Raw genomic sequence first — 13,739 nt, 5'->3', positions numbered from 1 at the left:
GCACTGATATCATCAGTCACATCATGTGGCACTACTTTAATTGCTGTCCTATTTTTGGAAAAATAGATGGCTAAACATAAGCCATTTTTTCTTAGCATTTTTTTGGGTACTGAAGCAAAGTACTCAGTAAATAAGGCCTGATTTGCATGACATTTTGCATGAATAGCGATGTTGAATGAACAAGGTAACAGACTTTGAACTTTTGTAGGCATTCTATTCAATTTTAAAATGGTTTTTTTTTGTTAATTCCCAGTAGATTTCCACTGACATTAAAATCGACCACAATTTGGGAGGCCTCTGGTGGCTACAATGAGAAAATACAAAAGCAATTATAAGCCTGTGCGTGTTTGTTTAGCTAGGTGAGGCATGCCTTTACTTATGCACATTTGGCTATGCAGATTTTCGAAGCATGGGGACCCGGGTTCCACTCCAAACCCCAGGCAGCATCAAAGTTTTAGGCATTATCAGGGTCTTGCTGGGAGCCAAAGAGGACTCATGCTGTGTTTTCCCAGGTCAGAACTGGTCCAAACGATGCCCACAGAAATTCAAAGGCAAGACAACACTGGAAAGGAGAAATAACCACCAATATTACATTCTAGAGGTAGCAATGTATTCCAGTTTGGGCCTGTGTACTAACTAGACAGCACTCTCCACCTAAAATAACTAAATAAAAGATTTTGGTGTCTTTTCCACAGAGCACAATCCGAATGTCCCATCACTCAAGAAACTTGCCCAGTGTGACTGTTTGTTCACATAACTCACCCCAGGGCATAATTGTACAGCACGGCAGTGATGAATGACTAGGAGAGAGCAAATAGAATAGAATAATAATTCTACTCTGGGCTTAAATAATGCTTTTCCTCCCCAGAGGTCTGAGGGTTTTCATATAGATTCGAAGGTAAGGGTGGGTATTATTATCCCCATTTGTGGATAAGGAAATAAAAATGTTAAGTTGTCTGTTCTGAGACTTAGAATAAAAGCCTATTCCAGGTGAGTAATAACCTTTGACATTATCTCTTTTCTCGGATGAAGAAACTGAGGTCAGGATGGTGATACGACTTTTCCAAGACTGTATCATTAGTGGCCAAATAACACCCCTGACATGGAGCCAGAAACAAACATTAAGCTTCTTGCCAGCCCGGTAAATACCTGCACCATTTTCAAGTCCAGCTTTTCCAGAAACATAGCACCAAAACAGGCTTCCCATCTAGCCAATCGAGGGCCGAGTCTCCCTGGGGTCAGCAGGGTCGTGGTCAGAGATAATGTCTGCTTCCAGAATCCCGGGGTGGGGGAGGTATTTTGCATTAAGAGTAGGTTAACACAGTTACTGGAGAGCTCTCACAGGAGTAAACTTGCCCAAAATTTATATGCAGAAGTCCCCTCTCCATATTATAAGAGCATTCAGATTTCCTGCCCAACTCTGTCTTTCCACCATTACCATAGTCGTCCATATCCCATAAAAGATGAGATGCTGCCGAATGTGGGAGGCGTCTCAGTGGATACCTGCCCCCAAGGATTCTCTCCTCTACACGTGCCCCCTTCTTCCTGGGCTTTCAGGCACCATGATACGTGGCCCAGACGTCCAGCCCGTGGATAGCCCCATCAGGATCTGGATTCCTCTGAGGATGACGCTCCAGGGTCCTGGCGTGACATGAAGCAGCAATGGCTGGGCACTGCTCTGGGGCTCTTGGGCGGCAAGAGGCCGGGGTGGCGGGGGGCAGGGATGAGACGTCACAGGCCGCAGAAGAATGGGCGTTGTGCTACACGAGGGAAAGGAGCTGTCATGGCGCCTTCTCTCCGGGCAGCTCTATCAGAACAGTAGACAGAGGTTTGAGAAGAGGTTGCAGCCACACAGAACCCATGCTATCCCTGCCTATCTTCCTCCCACCAACTTCCTCCACATGCTCCGGCTGCCCTGGGGCAGCTGCCTGCAGTCTGTGGTAAGCTCTGTCTGTTCCTACTGCCAAGAAAAGGTAGAAAACACCTGACCTCCAGCCCCCTGCCCCATGACCCCCACTTACAACCTCCTGATTCGGCCCAAACCCATTGCCCTTGCTTACAAGAGAAAGGAGGGTTGCTCTTGAGATTACACACCAGGCCTTTTTCTCTCGGATCCAAATGTTCCTCCCAAGGTCCTGCATCAGGAGTAGATCCTACTTAGCAGAAATGGGGATGATAAAGAGTTTTAGTTCTAAATCACAGTATGTTCTCAGATACAAGGGCATGTATGACATCACCAATAATTCAGATATCACATAAATATTTACCACACAAAGCCACTCTCCAGGGGAACAGAAGAGAAATGATGAGGTACATGGAGACGTCAACTGAATTCTTTCACCCTGCTAGCGAGTGCTCGGGTCAGCTCACCCCAGTTTGGTGCCTTTGATCCCCAGGTAAGCTTCCTCAACAGGGGATTTTGTCAAACTTCTTAGGACGTGTAGCTTTTGTGTGGGATGCCCTTGACCTCTGAACTTCGGTGACATGTGCAGCTACTATGTCCCCCACCCCATGTCCAGGTTCCCACCCAGCAGTCAGCCACAGCAGCGCTGGCACGCACAGAGCCCAGCGCTCAGTTCTGGGTTTCTCGGGAACCGAACACGCAAGCGGACATTCATGGACCCAGACACCTGCTTTCCCTTCCTCTCCCTCCTGCTGTCCACACTTGGGCCACTTCCCTGCTTCTTAGCACTTCAGACGGAGGACGTGAAGGAGTAAACGTGAAAATCTGACAACTCGATTTTGCTGTTTTCCGGAAGCCATGGCGAAACATGAGTTGCCAAACAAGGCAAAACCACTGGCTATTGAAATCTGTAGATTTCATTTGCCCTTATTTCCTCACAGATAAGTGAGAACTGACAATAAAGTTATTTTCTCTTCAACTTTCTTCCGGAAAAAAAAAAAATTATTTCTGATGCCAGCTTCATGGGGGTGGACCAGGACCCATAAAAAATCCACGGCTTCTGGCAAGCACCAAGAACTCGAAGCTTGGGGAGTGAGGCCACAGACCAAAGACAATCCCCGAAGGTCTCTGGGGCCACAGAGAGGCTGGGCCCACCTCACCCTTCCTCAGTGTGGGTCCATGGCATCCAACGTCAGCCCCAGCCCACTCTTGCCATACAGGCTTCACCCCCTTCCCCCTTACCTGGTCACACTGGCCTCTCACTGCCCCTGATCACGCCTCCCCCTCTCCTGCCCTCACTCCCTCTTCCCGCTAGGCCCCTGTCTGAAAGTTCTTTCCCAAATCCAAGCCTTCAAGGCCTGGCTCAAGTCCAAGAGCACCACAAAGACCTCAAGACAATACCGGTCGGTCAGCACTACTTTGAGCCCTCCACCAAGACCCCATCTTTCCTCTGGGCGCATCCTGTGGGCAAGTCCTGTCACATCAGGAAGCTCAGACAGGCACCAAGGGGAAGAGTAGCAGGAGCCCTGTGCTTGGGCCGGGCCCAGCCTGCTGCAAACCCAGTCTCTGTCATCTCCACAAGTGAAGCCCGCCTCGGTGTCCTCTTCTGTAAAATGAGACTGGAAATAGAATCTACCTTCTCGATTTATTTTGAAACCGAAATGAGAGAAGACTTTAAAGCACTTGGCACAGGGCCAGGCAAAAAGTAAGTTCTGGGAGCATGGCGACTAGGAGCATCGCTGGCAACGTCGCTACCACCCCAGTCACAGCACAATGCCTGGTGGGCCGCCACTGGCGGCACATCGTGCCAGGAGACACCCAGGGTTTTGTGGCTTGTACCTTGGTGCCTAGGGTTTTGAGTACACCATCTCTTAGGTGTTTGCACGATTCCTCTGTCCCGGCAAGATGCAGACTCCCCTTCAGGACTCAGGAGCACAATTCGCCCTTAGTGATCCAGGACCACGCTGTTACTGGTCCAGCTCAGAACCTGCTCCCTTTCCCCTTAGGCTGACTTCATCTCAGGAGAGCCTTGACTCTCCTGCAAATAGATCACCAGGAGACTTCGGAATTTTAGATATTCCCAGACCTGTCAGAGTCTTTAGACTTAAGGCAGGCATCTCCTCCCACTTCAGTTACAATTAGAATTCAATTACACGCCCTTCAAAATTGACAGTTCATAGCTCTGGAACGTTAGGAAAAACGACCACTGCCACCTCTCTGCCCTCCCTCCACACCTCCCCCTACCTCCTTTCTCTTCTTTCCTAGAGTCTGCGGGCTGCCTGCAGCTGCCCTGACCGCCCCAGGCTGGCGACCCCTCCCTCCCAGACGGGCTTTGCAGACAGCGCCACCTTCTGGACGCAGACTCAGTTGCACCTTCCCCTTCCAGGAGAAGGGGTTGTATGTAGGCCACGAGCCCGCCTAGGGTGAATGGTCCTTAACCTCCTGGTAACGCTGCATTAACTGGACAGTTCTATTGAAGTTCTGCAATAGTTAATATTTTCCTTTTTAAAAATTTTTTTAAAGTTTATTTATTTTGAGAGAGAGAGAGAGAGAGAGCAGGGGAGGGGCAGAGAGAGAGAGAGAGAGAGAGAGAATCCCAAGCAGGCTCTGCACTATCAGCAGGGAGCCTGATGTGGGGCTTGAACTCACAAACCATGAGCTCATGACCTAAGCTGAAACTAAGAGTGGGATGCTTAACTGACTGAGCCACCCAGGTGCCCCCACATTTTCCTTCTAAAAAGCAAGGAGCAAGGAGAGGGGCCCCTGGGTGGCTCAGTCAGTTAAGCGTCCAGCTTCAGCTCAGGTCATGATCTCAGTTTGTGGGTTTGAGCCCCACATCCCGCTCTGTGCTGACACCTCAAAGCCTGTAGCCTGCTTTGGATTCTGTGTCTCCCTCTCTCTACCCCTCCCCAGCTCATGCTCTGTCTCTCTCTCAAAAATAAATAAACATTAAAAAAAAAATTTTTTTTTAGAGCAAGGAGATACACATTGTAAGAGAAGAATGAAGGGCCAAATGTAAACAAGACCTATAAATTAGGGAAAATAAATTCCATTTTAGGCAGTCTTTTACCTTAAAAATGTGAAGTGTTAACAGTGATGACTGCACATTTACATTTCCTTTTTCTTTTTTTTTTTCTCTTAAGCAACTTCTCATGGGAAAGTGTCAGCTTTAGAATTTGATATAATGGTATATCTTTTTGCATTGGTGTAAACATAATTACTGGTCTAGGGACCTTTCCTAACGAAGAGACAAAAGGACATTACCCCTCCTAGCGATGTCTGGAAGTAGATTTGGGCTCGTCCTCTCCTAACAGAACTTGCCAAGATAGAAAAACATCTTTTTAAAAAATTTTTTGAAAGTTTATTTATTTTGAGAGGGGTGGGGGGGAGAGGGGTAGGGAGGGAGGGAGAGAATCCCAAGCAAGCTCTGCACTGTCGGTGCAGATCCTGATGTGGGGCTTGAACTCACGAACCACAAGATCATGACCTGAGCCAAAATCAAGAGTTGGATGCTTAGCTGATTAAACCACCCAAGCGCCCCTAGAAAAAACATTTTATGGACAATGGATCTCACTTCTCTTTGGGTCTCAGGGAAAAAGTGCAGGATGGTATCCTAGCTACCCTGTTAGCCCACAATTCCTACATGAGAGTAAATCACCTTCAAGGAAGGGAAGTTCTTTCTGTCTGAAAGGGCAATTCTTAATTGCAGTTTTCCCCTTAGCGATGTTGAATTTATTATTTGTACTGTCATGCTTTGTATATAAGTAATTATATTATTGGTGATTTTAAATCATCAAAATAAATAATAGCAACTAAAGGAGCACTGGGCGGCTCAGTCCGTTGAGCACCTGACTTCAGTTCAGGTCATGATCTCATGGTTCGTGGGTTTGAGCCCGTGTCTGGCTCTTGTTCTGGCTGCATGGAGCCTGCTTAGGATTCTCTCTCTCTCTCCCTCTCTCTCTCTGCCTCTCTCTCAGCTCCTCCCCTGAATGCTCTCTCTTTCTCTCTCTCTCTCTCTCTCTCTCTCTCTCAAAATAAATAAATAAACTTAAATAAATAAATTAATTAATAATAGCAACTAACACTTTACTGAGCACTTACTAAAATATATTACTCTAAAATCCGTATCTGCCTTAGTTTGTTTCATTCTTACAACAATTCGACATGGTAGCACTATCATCTACTTCTTTATTCATTCATCCATTTACCCATCCGCAGTCCTTAAACATATTAGTTAAGCAGATAAAAATACAGATAGAGAAACAGAGACATAGAGGTAGAGACGAGAGAGAGAGAGAGAGACAGAGAGAATGTGAGGCAAGAGACAGAAGACAGACAACAGATGAGAAGATTTTGATAGAATTCTTAACCTGGCGTCTATGGGATCCCTGAACTCCTTGAGATTATATGCAAAGTGTCCCCTGTATGTGTATTTTTCTGGGGGAAGAGTCCTTAGTTTTCTAAAGATCGTCAAAGGTGCCTGTTTCCCCAAAAAGATTAGGAATTACCAATAGCAATAAAGAACAAAATGGTACACACACCAACCATCTCTCTCTCTCTCTCTCTCTCTCTCTTTTTCATATGGGACCATCTACACAGTCTACATTTTCTCTTTTGGTCAAAAAGTGAAAGAAGATAAAAAGAAATCCTAGAACATTGAGAGAGCTCGAGACTACCTTTAGAACTCATTAACATGTTCTTAGTTACTTTCAACAGTTAATGCAGTATGTGCTAGATATTACTTCAAACATACATAAGGAAGAGAGAAGGAGGACCAGTTTTTACTAAGTACTTTCTACACGCTTGGCACTTAATTTTTCTAACACTGTTGTAGGGATTATTGTTGTTGTTCTCATAGGATTGATTTTTTTTTTTTAAGGTACAAGTTTTTGAGACCGTACAAATCACACCCAAGTTCAGGCAGTTAGCAGGGGGCCTGTCCACATGAGTTAAAGGCAAATCTACCTGAAGCTATAAACCTTGTTCTTCCCTCTGCTTCATTCTGTCCCAAGAAAAGCAGGAAGGGCTAATCACTGGATGCATCTCTAATAACCTTCGCAAATCTTTCCAGGGTCAGTCAAAATGAATATGGGTATGTGTGTGCATGTGTTCTTGGGACAAGGTGACCAAGCTCTATTGCATCTCTGATGCAACACGTATTCAGAAAAGAAGCCCATTATTTGGAGATTAAATAATTTAATGGTGCTATTGTTTCTAGCTTCTGAATCCTTCCATTAATTCATCATCTTATTCCTGAGCAGCTCTATACTAGGCATTGGGTAGGGCCTAGCATATCGACTTGTAATATCATCTCCAATAGTCCCCACAGTCCCTGTCCTCAGAAAGCTCAATGTCTAACAGAGACCACAGGCATGTGATCAAATCATAATCATACTGCGGAATATAGTTTAAAATACAAGAATGTGCTGAGTCCGGTGGCAGAACAGAGAAGAAGAAAGATGTTTAGGCTGAACCTCAAAAAATTAGGAGAGATTCCCAGGCCAACAATGTGCGATGGTTAATCTTATGCGTCAATTTGTCTGGGCCTTGGTGCCCAGATAGGGTCTCAAACATTATTCTGGATGTTTCTGTGAGGATATTTTAGGTGAGATGGATATTTAAATTGGTGGATTTTGAGTAAAGCAGATTGCCCTCCCTAATGTGTTTGGGCCTTGTCCAGTGAAGCGAAGGCTTGAATAGAAGAAAAAATTGACCTTCCCCAAGCAAGAGAGAATCCTGCCAGCAGATGGCCTTCAGGCTTGGACTGAACCAAACACTCTTTACCCTGCGCTTTCGGGACTTGACCACCTCCTTCGATGACATGTGAGTCAATTCCTTAACATAAATTATTCTCTCTCTGTCCCTCTCATTTTCTCTCTCTCATATATATATGTAGAGAGAGAGAAAAAAATATATATATATATTTATATTTATATATGTAGATATATATTTATATTTAAGTACATATTTACATTTATATCTCTGTTATGTATTTGTGTTGGCTCTGTTTCTCTGGAGAACCCTGACTAATGCACACGACGAATAAGGATAAGCCAGGCAGAGGGAACAACATGTGCAAAGGCACAGAGGCATGAGGTTGCATGGCAACTTTGGGCAGCAACGCGTGGTTCAGTCAATGTATTCAATCCTGTTCTGGAGCCCGGTTTTATTGACTGGTCTGCTCACTCTATGCTTTGCTCCCATACACTAGATTCTAGGAACCTATTCTTTTTAGTCTGTTTGACCACCCCCAGAGTTTCCGAAAGTCTATAAGCTGCTTATATTTCCCTAAAACAATGAGTCTCAGTCACCAGTTGAAGTCACCAGTTGGAACAAGCGCACGTTTGATGTGCCACCTTGACAGAAGCACGTACAGCTAGTACTGTCAGGAAACAAGGCATGCTCTGGACATCATATTCTCTGTGCCACAATTTCAACGTCAGTATCCTTTGGGAAAAATCTGCATCAGTCAAGATTTTCAGAAAATAAGACCAACAGGATGTATGCAGTTTGAGTCCGAAGGCAGTCTGCCGGCAGCACTCCTTCTTGCCCACCCTCAAGAGACTCCCAGAGACAGCTGAGATGAGTCATGATCTCCTCTTGTCAGCTTCCCTGAGCCACACAGTCTCTTTAAAGCTATCTGAGTGCTGTTCTTGTGCCATGAATGAGATTCAAGAATTTCACGAAGCCCTTGAGAAATTGTGAATGCAGGTACAAATATCTGGGGGAAGCGTCTACAGCTTCCATCACGTCTTCGAGACCACAACTCACCCCATCCAAAATGAAAAAAAAAAAAAAATTAAGCATATGTGCTCTCAGGGGTAAGAGACCATTTGAATGTGAAAGGACAGACCAGAGGTATAACTCTACGACCCAGGTAACTTGCCATACATGGTTCAATGACCTTCCAGAAATAGTTACTGTGAAAATTGATTTCTCAAGTCCTATCGCTTCCTCCATCTTTGTGAGACTGTGTCGCTTCTCAAACTACTTGGCCAAACGGACCCAGTTTCTTTGTCCCTGCTAAGGCAGCGTCAAGATCAAAGACTGGACGTTAGGAGACTTGGCCTCAACCTGGTCTTGGCTCTGACACCCCCCTGTTGTGTGACTTTGACGACTCATTCCACTGCCCTGAGCGAGCCTCATTATATTGCGAAGATTGGGTGGGATGATCGCTAAGGCCCTGTCTGACTCTCATGGAATTGTCGTCAGTGACTCTGAATTACTCTCATCTGCCTGTTGGTGGCATTGCTTCAGGCTGCTCTTCAATGCTCTGGACAGGTGACATCGCCTTAGGCCTTCTTCCTTCTACCTGCCCCCTTGAAAGGAACTCAACGGCTATGCAGATTAGCAAAAAGCCATGCAAATTAGTTTGGCTGAGAAGGAAATGCTACTCTGCAAAAGGAAGAATTTTAATATAGTTTAAAATTATGAACCACAGACCTTATACCATGATTCTTCAGGCTGTGACTACCCACTGCTTTTGGAGGAGGCATTACTGAGTGATTAGGAGGGGAGAAAGACCAGTGGCAATTTTGCAGGATAGTTTGAAAAGTGGTCTGATTATTATTTTTATCTCATATGATTCATTAGGGCTGTTCAAAACAGTCTTCCACAAGAGGTGAACTGTAATCATTTTTATTAGCTGTGCCACATCTCATACACTAGCTATATTTCACACATCAGGAAATCAGTTCTTACAACGAAAGAGACAGTTCTATGCAATGAAAAAAAGTATTAGACTGAGAGTTCTGAGACCTGAGTCATGATCCCAGTTCATCCGTTAACTTGCTACATACACAGCCCCAGGTACGATTATCAGTATGAATTCATTGTCTTTCTGTCCTACTTAACTGGGAATTCCTCAGGGTCAGACACCTTACCTTACTGCATCTCAGCATCTACTCCAACACCTCCCCCATTGCTACTGGGCAACATCCAGGGGTTTGGATTGAATAGATCCCACTCCTGCCTGCAAGGATGTGCCTTGCTTGATTGGAACCATCCACAGGGAATGATTCAGTACTGGGCAATAAACTGAGGCATTAAATCAATCAGCTCACGTCAATCCCTTGGCCATGAGGGTGGGCATAGGATCCAAAGTGGTTAAAAAATTTTTTAATTAAAAAATTAAAACAGGGGTGCCCGGGTGGCTCAGTAGGTTAAGTGTCCAACTTCAGCTCAGGTCATGATCTCACAGTTCGTGGGTTGGAGTGCCGCATCGGGCTCTGTCCTGACAGCTCAGAGCCTGGAGACTGCTTCAGATTCTCTGTATCCCTCTCTCTCTGCCCCTCCCCTGATTTTTTTTCTCTCTCTCTCAAAAATAAATAAACATTAAAAAATTAAAACAAAAAAAAGAGCTTGTGGGCATCTCCTCTTTAGCTCTGGAGGAGGTATTAGTCCCTGTTGCTGCTGGGAGTCATTCCTTCATTTATTCTTCTCTCCAACCTTGTTTCATTGGTGATCCATGCTCTAAGCACAGTTCAGTTCCAAGTGCTAAGGATACCAAGTCTTCAATCTCACATTTTAGTGAAAGACACAGAAAATAAATAAGCATAGAAATGCATTGTTTATTGTCAAGTGACGGTCTAGGAAAGAAAAAAACAAAACCAAATAAGAAAAGAGAAAGTTATGGTGTGTGATATGTCAGATGGGTAAGTAAATTAAAAGAGATGCAACCAAAGACATAGAGTTGCTTAGAGGAGAATAAGATTGGCCGGAGGAGAAGAAACCTGGGAAGGTTTCCCAATGGAGATAATATTTAAAAGTCAGAGAGAAAATTAAAAAAAGAGATTGGATATGCAAATCACTTTGAAAATAAGCGCATTTCTTAAAGACCAATTAGGTTTGGGAGTTAAGAGAGAAAGTTAATAGAGTTAATATAGAGTATAGTTAATATACAGTATAATATTGCTTTCAGAAGTAGATTTTAGTAATTTATCACTTACATACAACACCCAGCGCTCATCACAAGTGCCCTCCTTGGTACCCATCACCCATCTAGCCCATCTCCCACCAACCTCCCCTCCACCAACCCTCAGTTTGTTCTCTGTCATTACAAGTCTCTTGTGGTTTGTTTCCCTTTCTTCTCTTCCCCTCCTTCCCATATGTTCATCTGTTTGTTTCTTGAATTCCACATGTGAATGAAATCATATGGTTATTTGTTTTTCTCTGATTGACTTATTTCACTTAGCATAATATATTCTAGCTCCATCCACATCATTGTAAGTGGTGAGATTTCATTCTTTTTTGATGGCTGAGTAATACTCCATTTATACGTATACCACATCTTTTTTATTCATTCATCTGTCGATGGACATCTGGGCTCTCTCCATGGTTTGGCTATTGTTGATAATGCTAAAAGCATTCTTTTTAAAACTGCAATTTATATCTCCTTAGTGGGTCATGACACCAATTTAATGGGTTACAACCAGATTTTTTTAATAGAATGGAATAGATCAGAATAAAATGGAGTGCATCACACATAGTGAGGCAAGTACAGTTCTGTGAAACTTTGTTTCAGTTGTGTGTGTGTGTGTGTGTGTGTGTATTTACCAGTCGAGATATAAAATGTAGTTCTTACAGTGGATCATGGTATAAATAAATAAATAAATAAATAAATAAATATTAAAAAATTAAAGTTGGAAACGTTGACTCAGAAGTTTTAAATCCACATCAATGCAAGACTGTGGAATCTCTAGTTTAAAAAAGAGAGAGAGAGAGAGATTAACAAGTGCCAATGGTTTTGACATTGAAGATTTTGAATTTGAGTTTAAGGTTTCAGCTGAATTATCTAACATGAAGGCAGTTTAAAAAGTAAACAGAGATGGGGAAATGTCAATGCTAAAGACAGGAATGTGGGATTCATCTGTAGAGGAATTACACTTGAAACTACAGGAATGAGTAAAGTTGCTAGGAGGAGAAAACGTAAGAAACAGGACGGGGGAAAGGATAAAGCCTTAGGTTCTAAACTGTGGGGAAAGGGGTGGGAAGAAAAGACCATGATAATGGGAGAGAAAGAACCAGAGGCTCAGGGAAAATCAGGAGATAAAGGACAAGGAGGCCCAATGGAGAACAGAATTTCAATCATGTCAAATGTTCTAGGGAGTTGAGGAGGAAGACGTGGGTTGAGAAAAGCCACTGGATACAGCAACTTGGAGCATACTGACGGTTTTCAAGAAAACTGTTCTGCAGAGGGATGGAAATACAGGCCAGGATGATTAGAACATAAAGGTGGTGTGTTTTATAGTGAGGAGAAGCATATGGAATGAATATGTGATCCTTGCTTTCCATTTCCGACTTCATTATCACAGTTTCCAAGGGACAGTTCTCACAGTCATTGTCACCAACTTTATCTCTTCACCCATCCAGTTTCTGCACCATTTCTTGCAACATCTCGGGTTTTTCCTCCAGGCGGTGATCGTCAACAACGTCAAACACACTTCATGGGCTCACAACAAGCTTTTCTTGGTCAAAGGATACATGTTTAATATTTTTAATGCCAGTGGAAGAACCCTGGGTCTCAGGAGGGGCTCCCACTCCCCACAGCCCTATATCCTCTTGCCAGGAGAATTCATCTTTAGCAAGAGACTGTTGTTTTGTGGTGCAAATTCTTGAATGGGATTTATGGTTATGCAAATGCAAGGCTCAGTGCCCAATCCCTGAGAAGGAAGGGATTAAGCCCATGAAGACCTAAGGCTTCTAAATAGTGTAGGTGAAAGTGTTGTCTGCCATGAATGAAGAGATTGTTGTACTGTTTACTGATCTGGGGCTTCTTCAGGACTGAGATTAGGGACTGTGGTCCAGGATGGGAGGTGGGGCTGGGAGATGAGGCAGGAATATGAGCTAAGGAAGAGCATGTCTCCATCCGACAGGACAGTGGAGGCTGAGGACTGGGGAGGAAAACACCCCATCAGAGGTTCTGTGTCAGTGTTTACAGTGGCAACAATATCTCATATCAAGTTTCACATTGTTCTTCCCAAAGCTGTAATTTTCTTATAACCTGAAGTCTCTGGTAAAGTTTCTTAACCGTTACAACCTCTCACTAGTAATAACTAACATTCATGGAGGGCTTACAATGTGCCCGGCACACTTCTAGGTGCCCCACATATCATTAACTCGTTGATTCTCAGAGCTACTCTATAAAAGGAAATATTATTATTACCCCACTTCACAGAGAAAGAAACTGAGGTACAGACAGGTTATGTAACGTGCTTAAGGGGGTCAGAGTCTGAATGTGAACTCATGAAGTCTGACTAGAGCGCTCATAATCTTCACCACCACTAGTCTCTATATCTTTATGTATGGGTGCGCCAGCTTGGGAAATACAGCAAGGCTCTGTGATGACATTTGGACCGGAGACATTGGTGCACCACGGAGAGGTGAGAAGGAGCCCAGATTTGGGCGTGGACTGGAGATGTTGGTGCACCACGGAGAGGTGAAAATGAGCCCAGCAGAGGAAATCTGGGGTAATCGAGAAGCAAGCGCTTGGCAGTCACATTTGGGGAATATAAGCAATTCCTGGGAATGCCAGCGGCCCTCAGGAAGGACCCTGGCGTTCCTGCAGAACCATGGGGCAGGGACTGTCACTAGAGAAATGTGCACATGGAAAGGGTGACTTCCACCTCTGCGAAATGTGATGGCGTGCAGACAGCGCCTTTCACGATGCTTGGACACTCGGGAACTGGTGCCTACATTCGTTAGGTCTTGCTGCCACTTCCTAATGCTCTTTCTAACATCCCTTGAAGGACAATCCAGATTTTCATTCTATTACCACGATTCGGCTCATATTCATCGTCTGTCATTTGCAGGCCAGCCAGCTGACTCTGTGGCACAA

At 44.3% G+C, this 13,739-nt stretch overlaps 1 long non-coding RNA gene across 1 annotated transcript; it reads right to left on the bottom strand.

Moving 5' to 3' along the window:
• Positions 1-205: 205 nt before the first annotated feature.
• On the bottom strand, positions 206-4,017 carry LOC102962696. The gene is made up of 3 exons (XR_006219392.1): positions 3,743-4,017; positions 2,061-2,153; positions 206-1,807 (listed from the first exon to the last, which is right to left on the bottom strand). It is a non-coding gene; the product is annotated as an uncharacterized LOC102962696 (long non-coding RNA).
• Between the last annotated feature and the right edge of the window lie 9,722 nt (positions 4,018-13,739).

This window comes from Panthera tigris, chromosome B4, assembly GCF_018350195.1.
Source record: "Panthera tigris isolate Pti1 chromosome B4, P.tigris_Pti1_mat1.1, whole genome shotgun sequence".
Taxonomy (NCBI): domain Eukaryota; kingdom Metazoa; phylum Chordata; class Mammalia; order Carnivora; family Felidae; genus Panthera; species Panthera tigris.
Note: the sequence above shows the minus strand (reverse complement) of the source record. Positions and strands in the feature narration are given on the sequence as shown.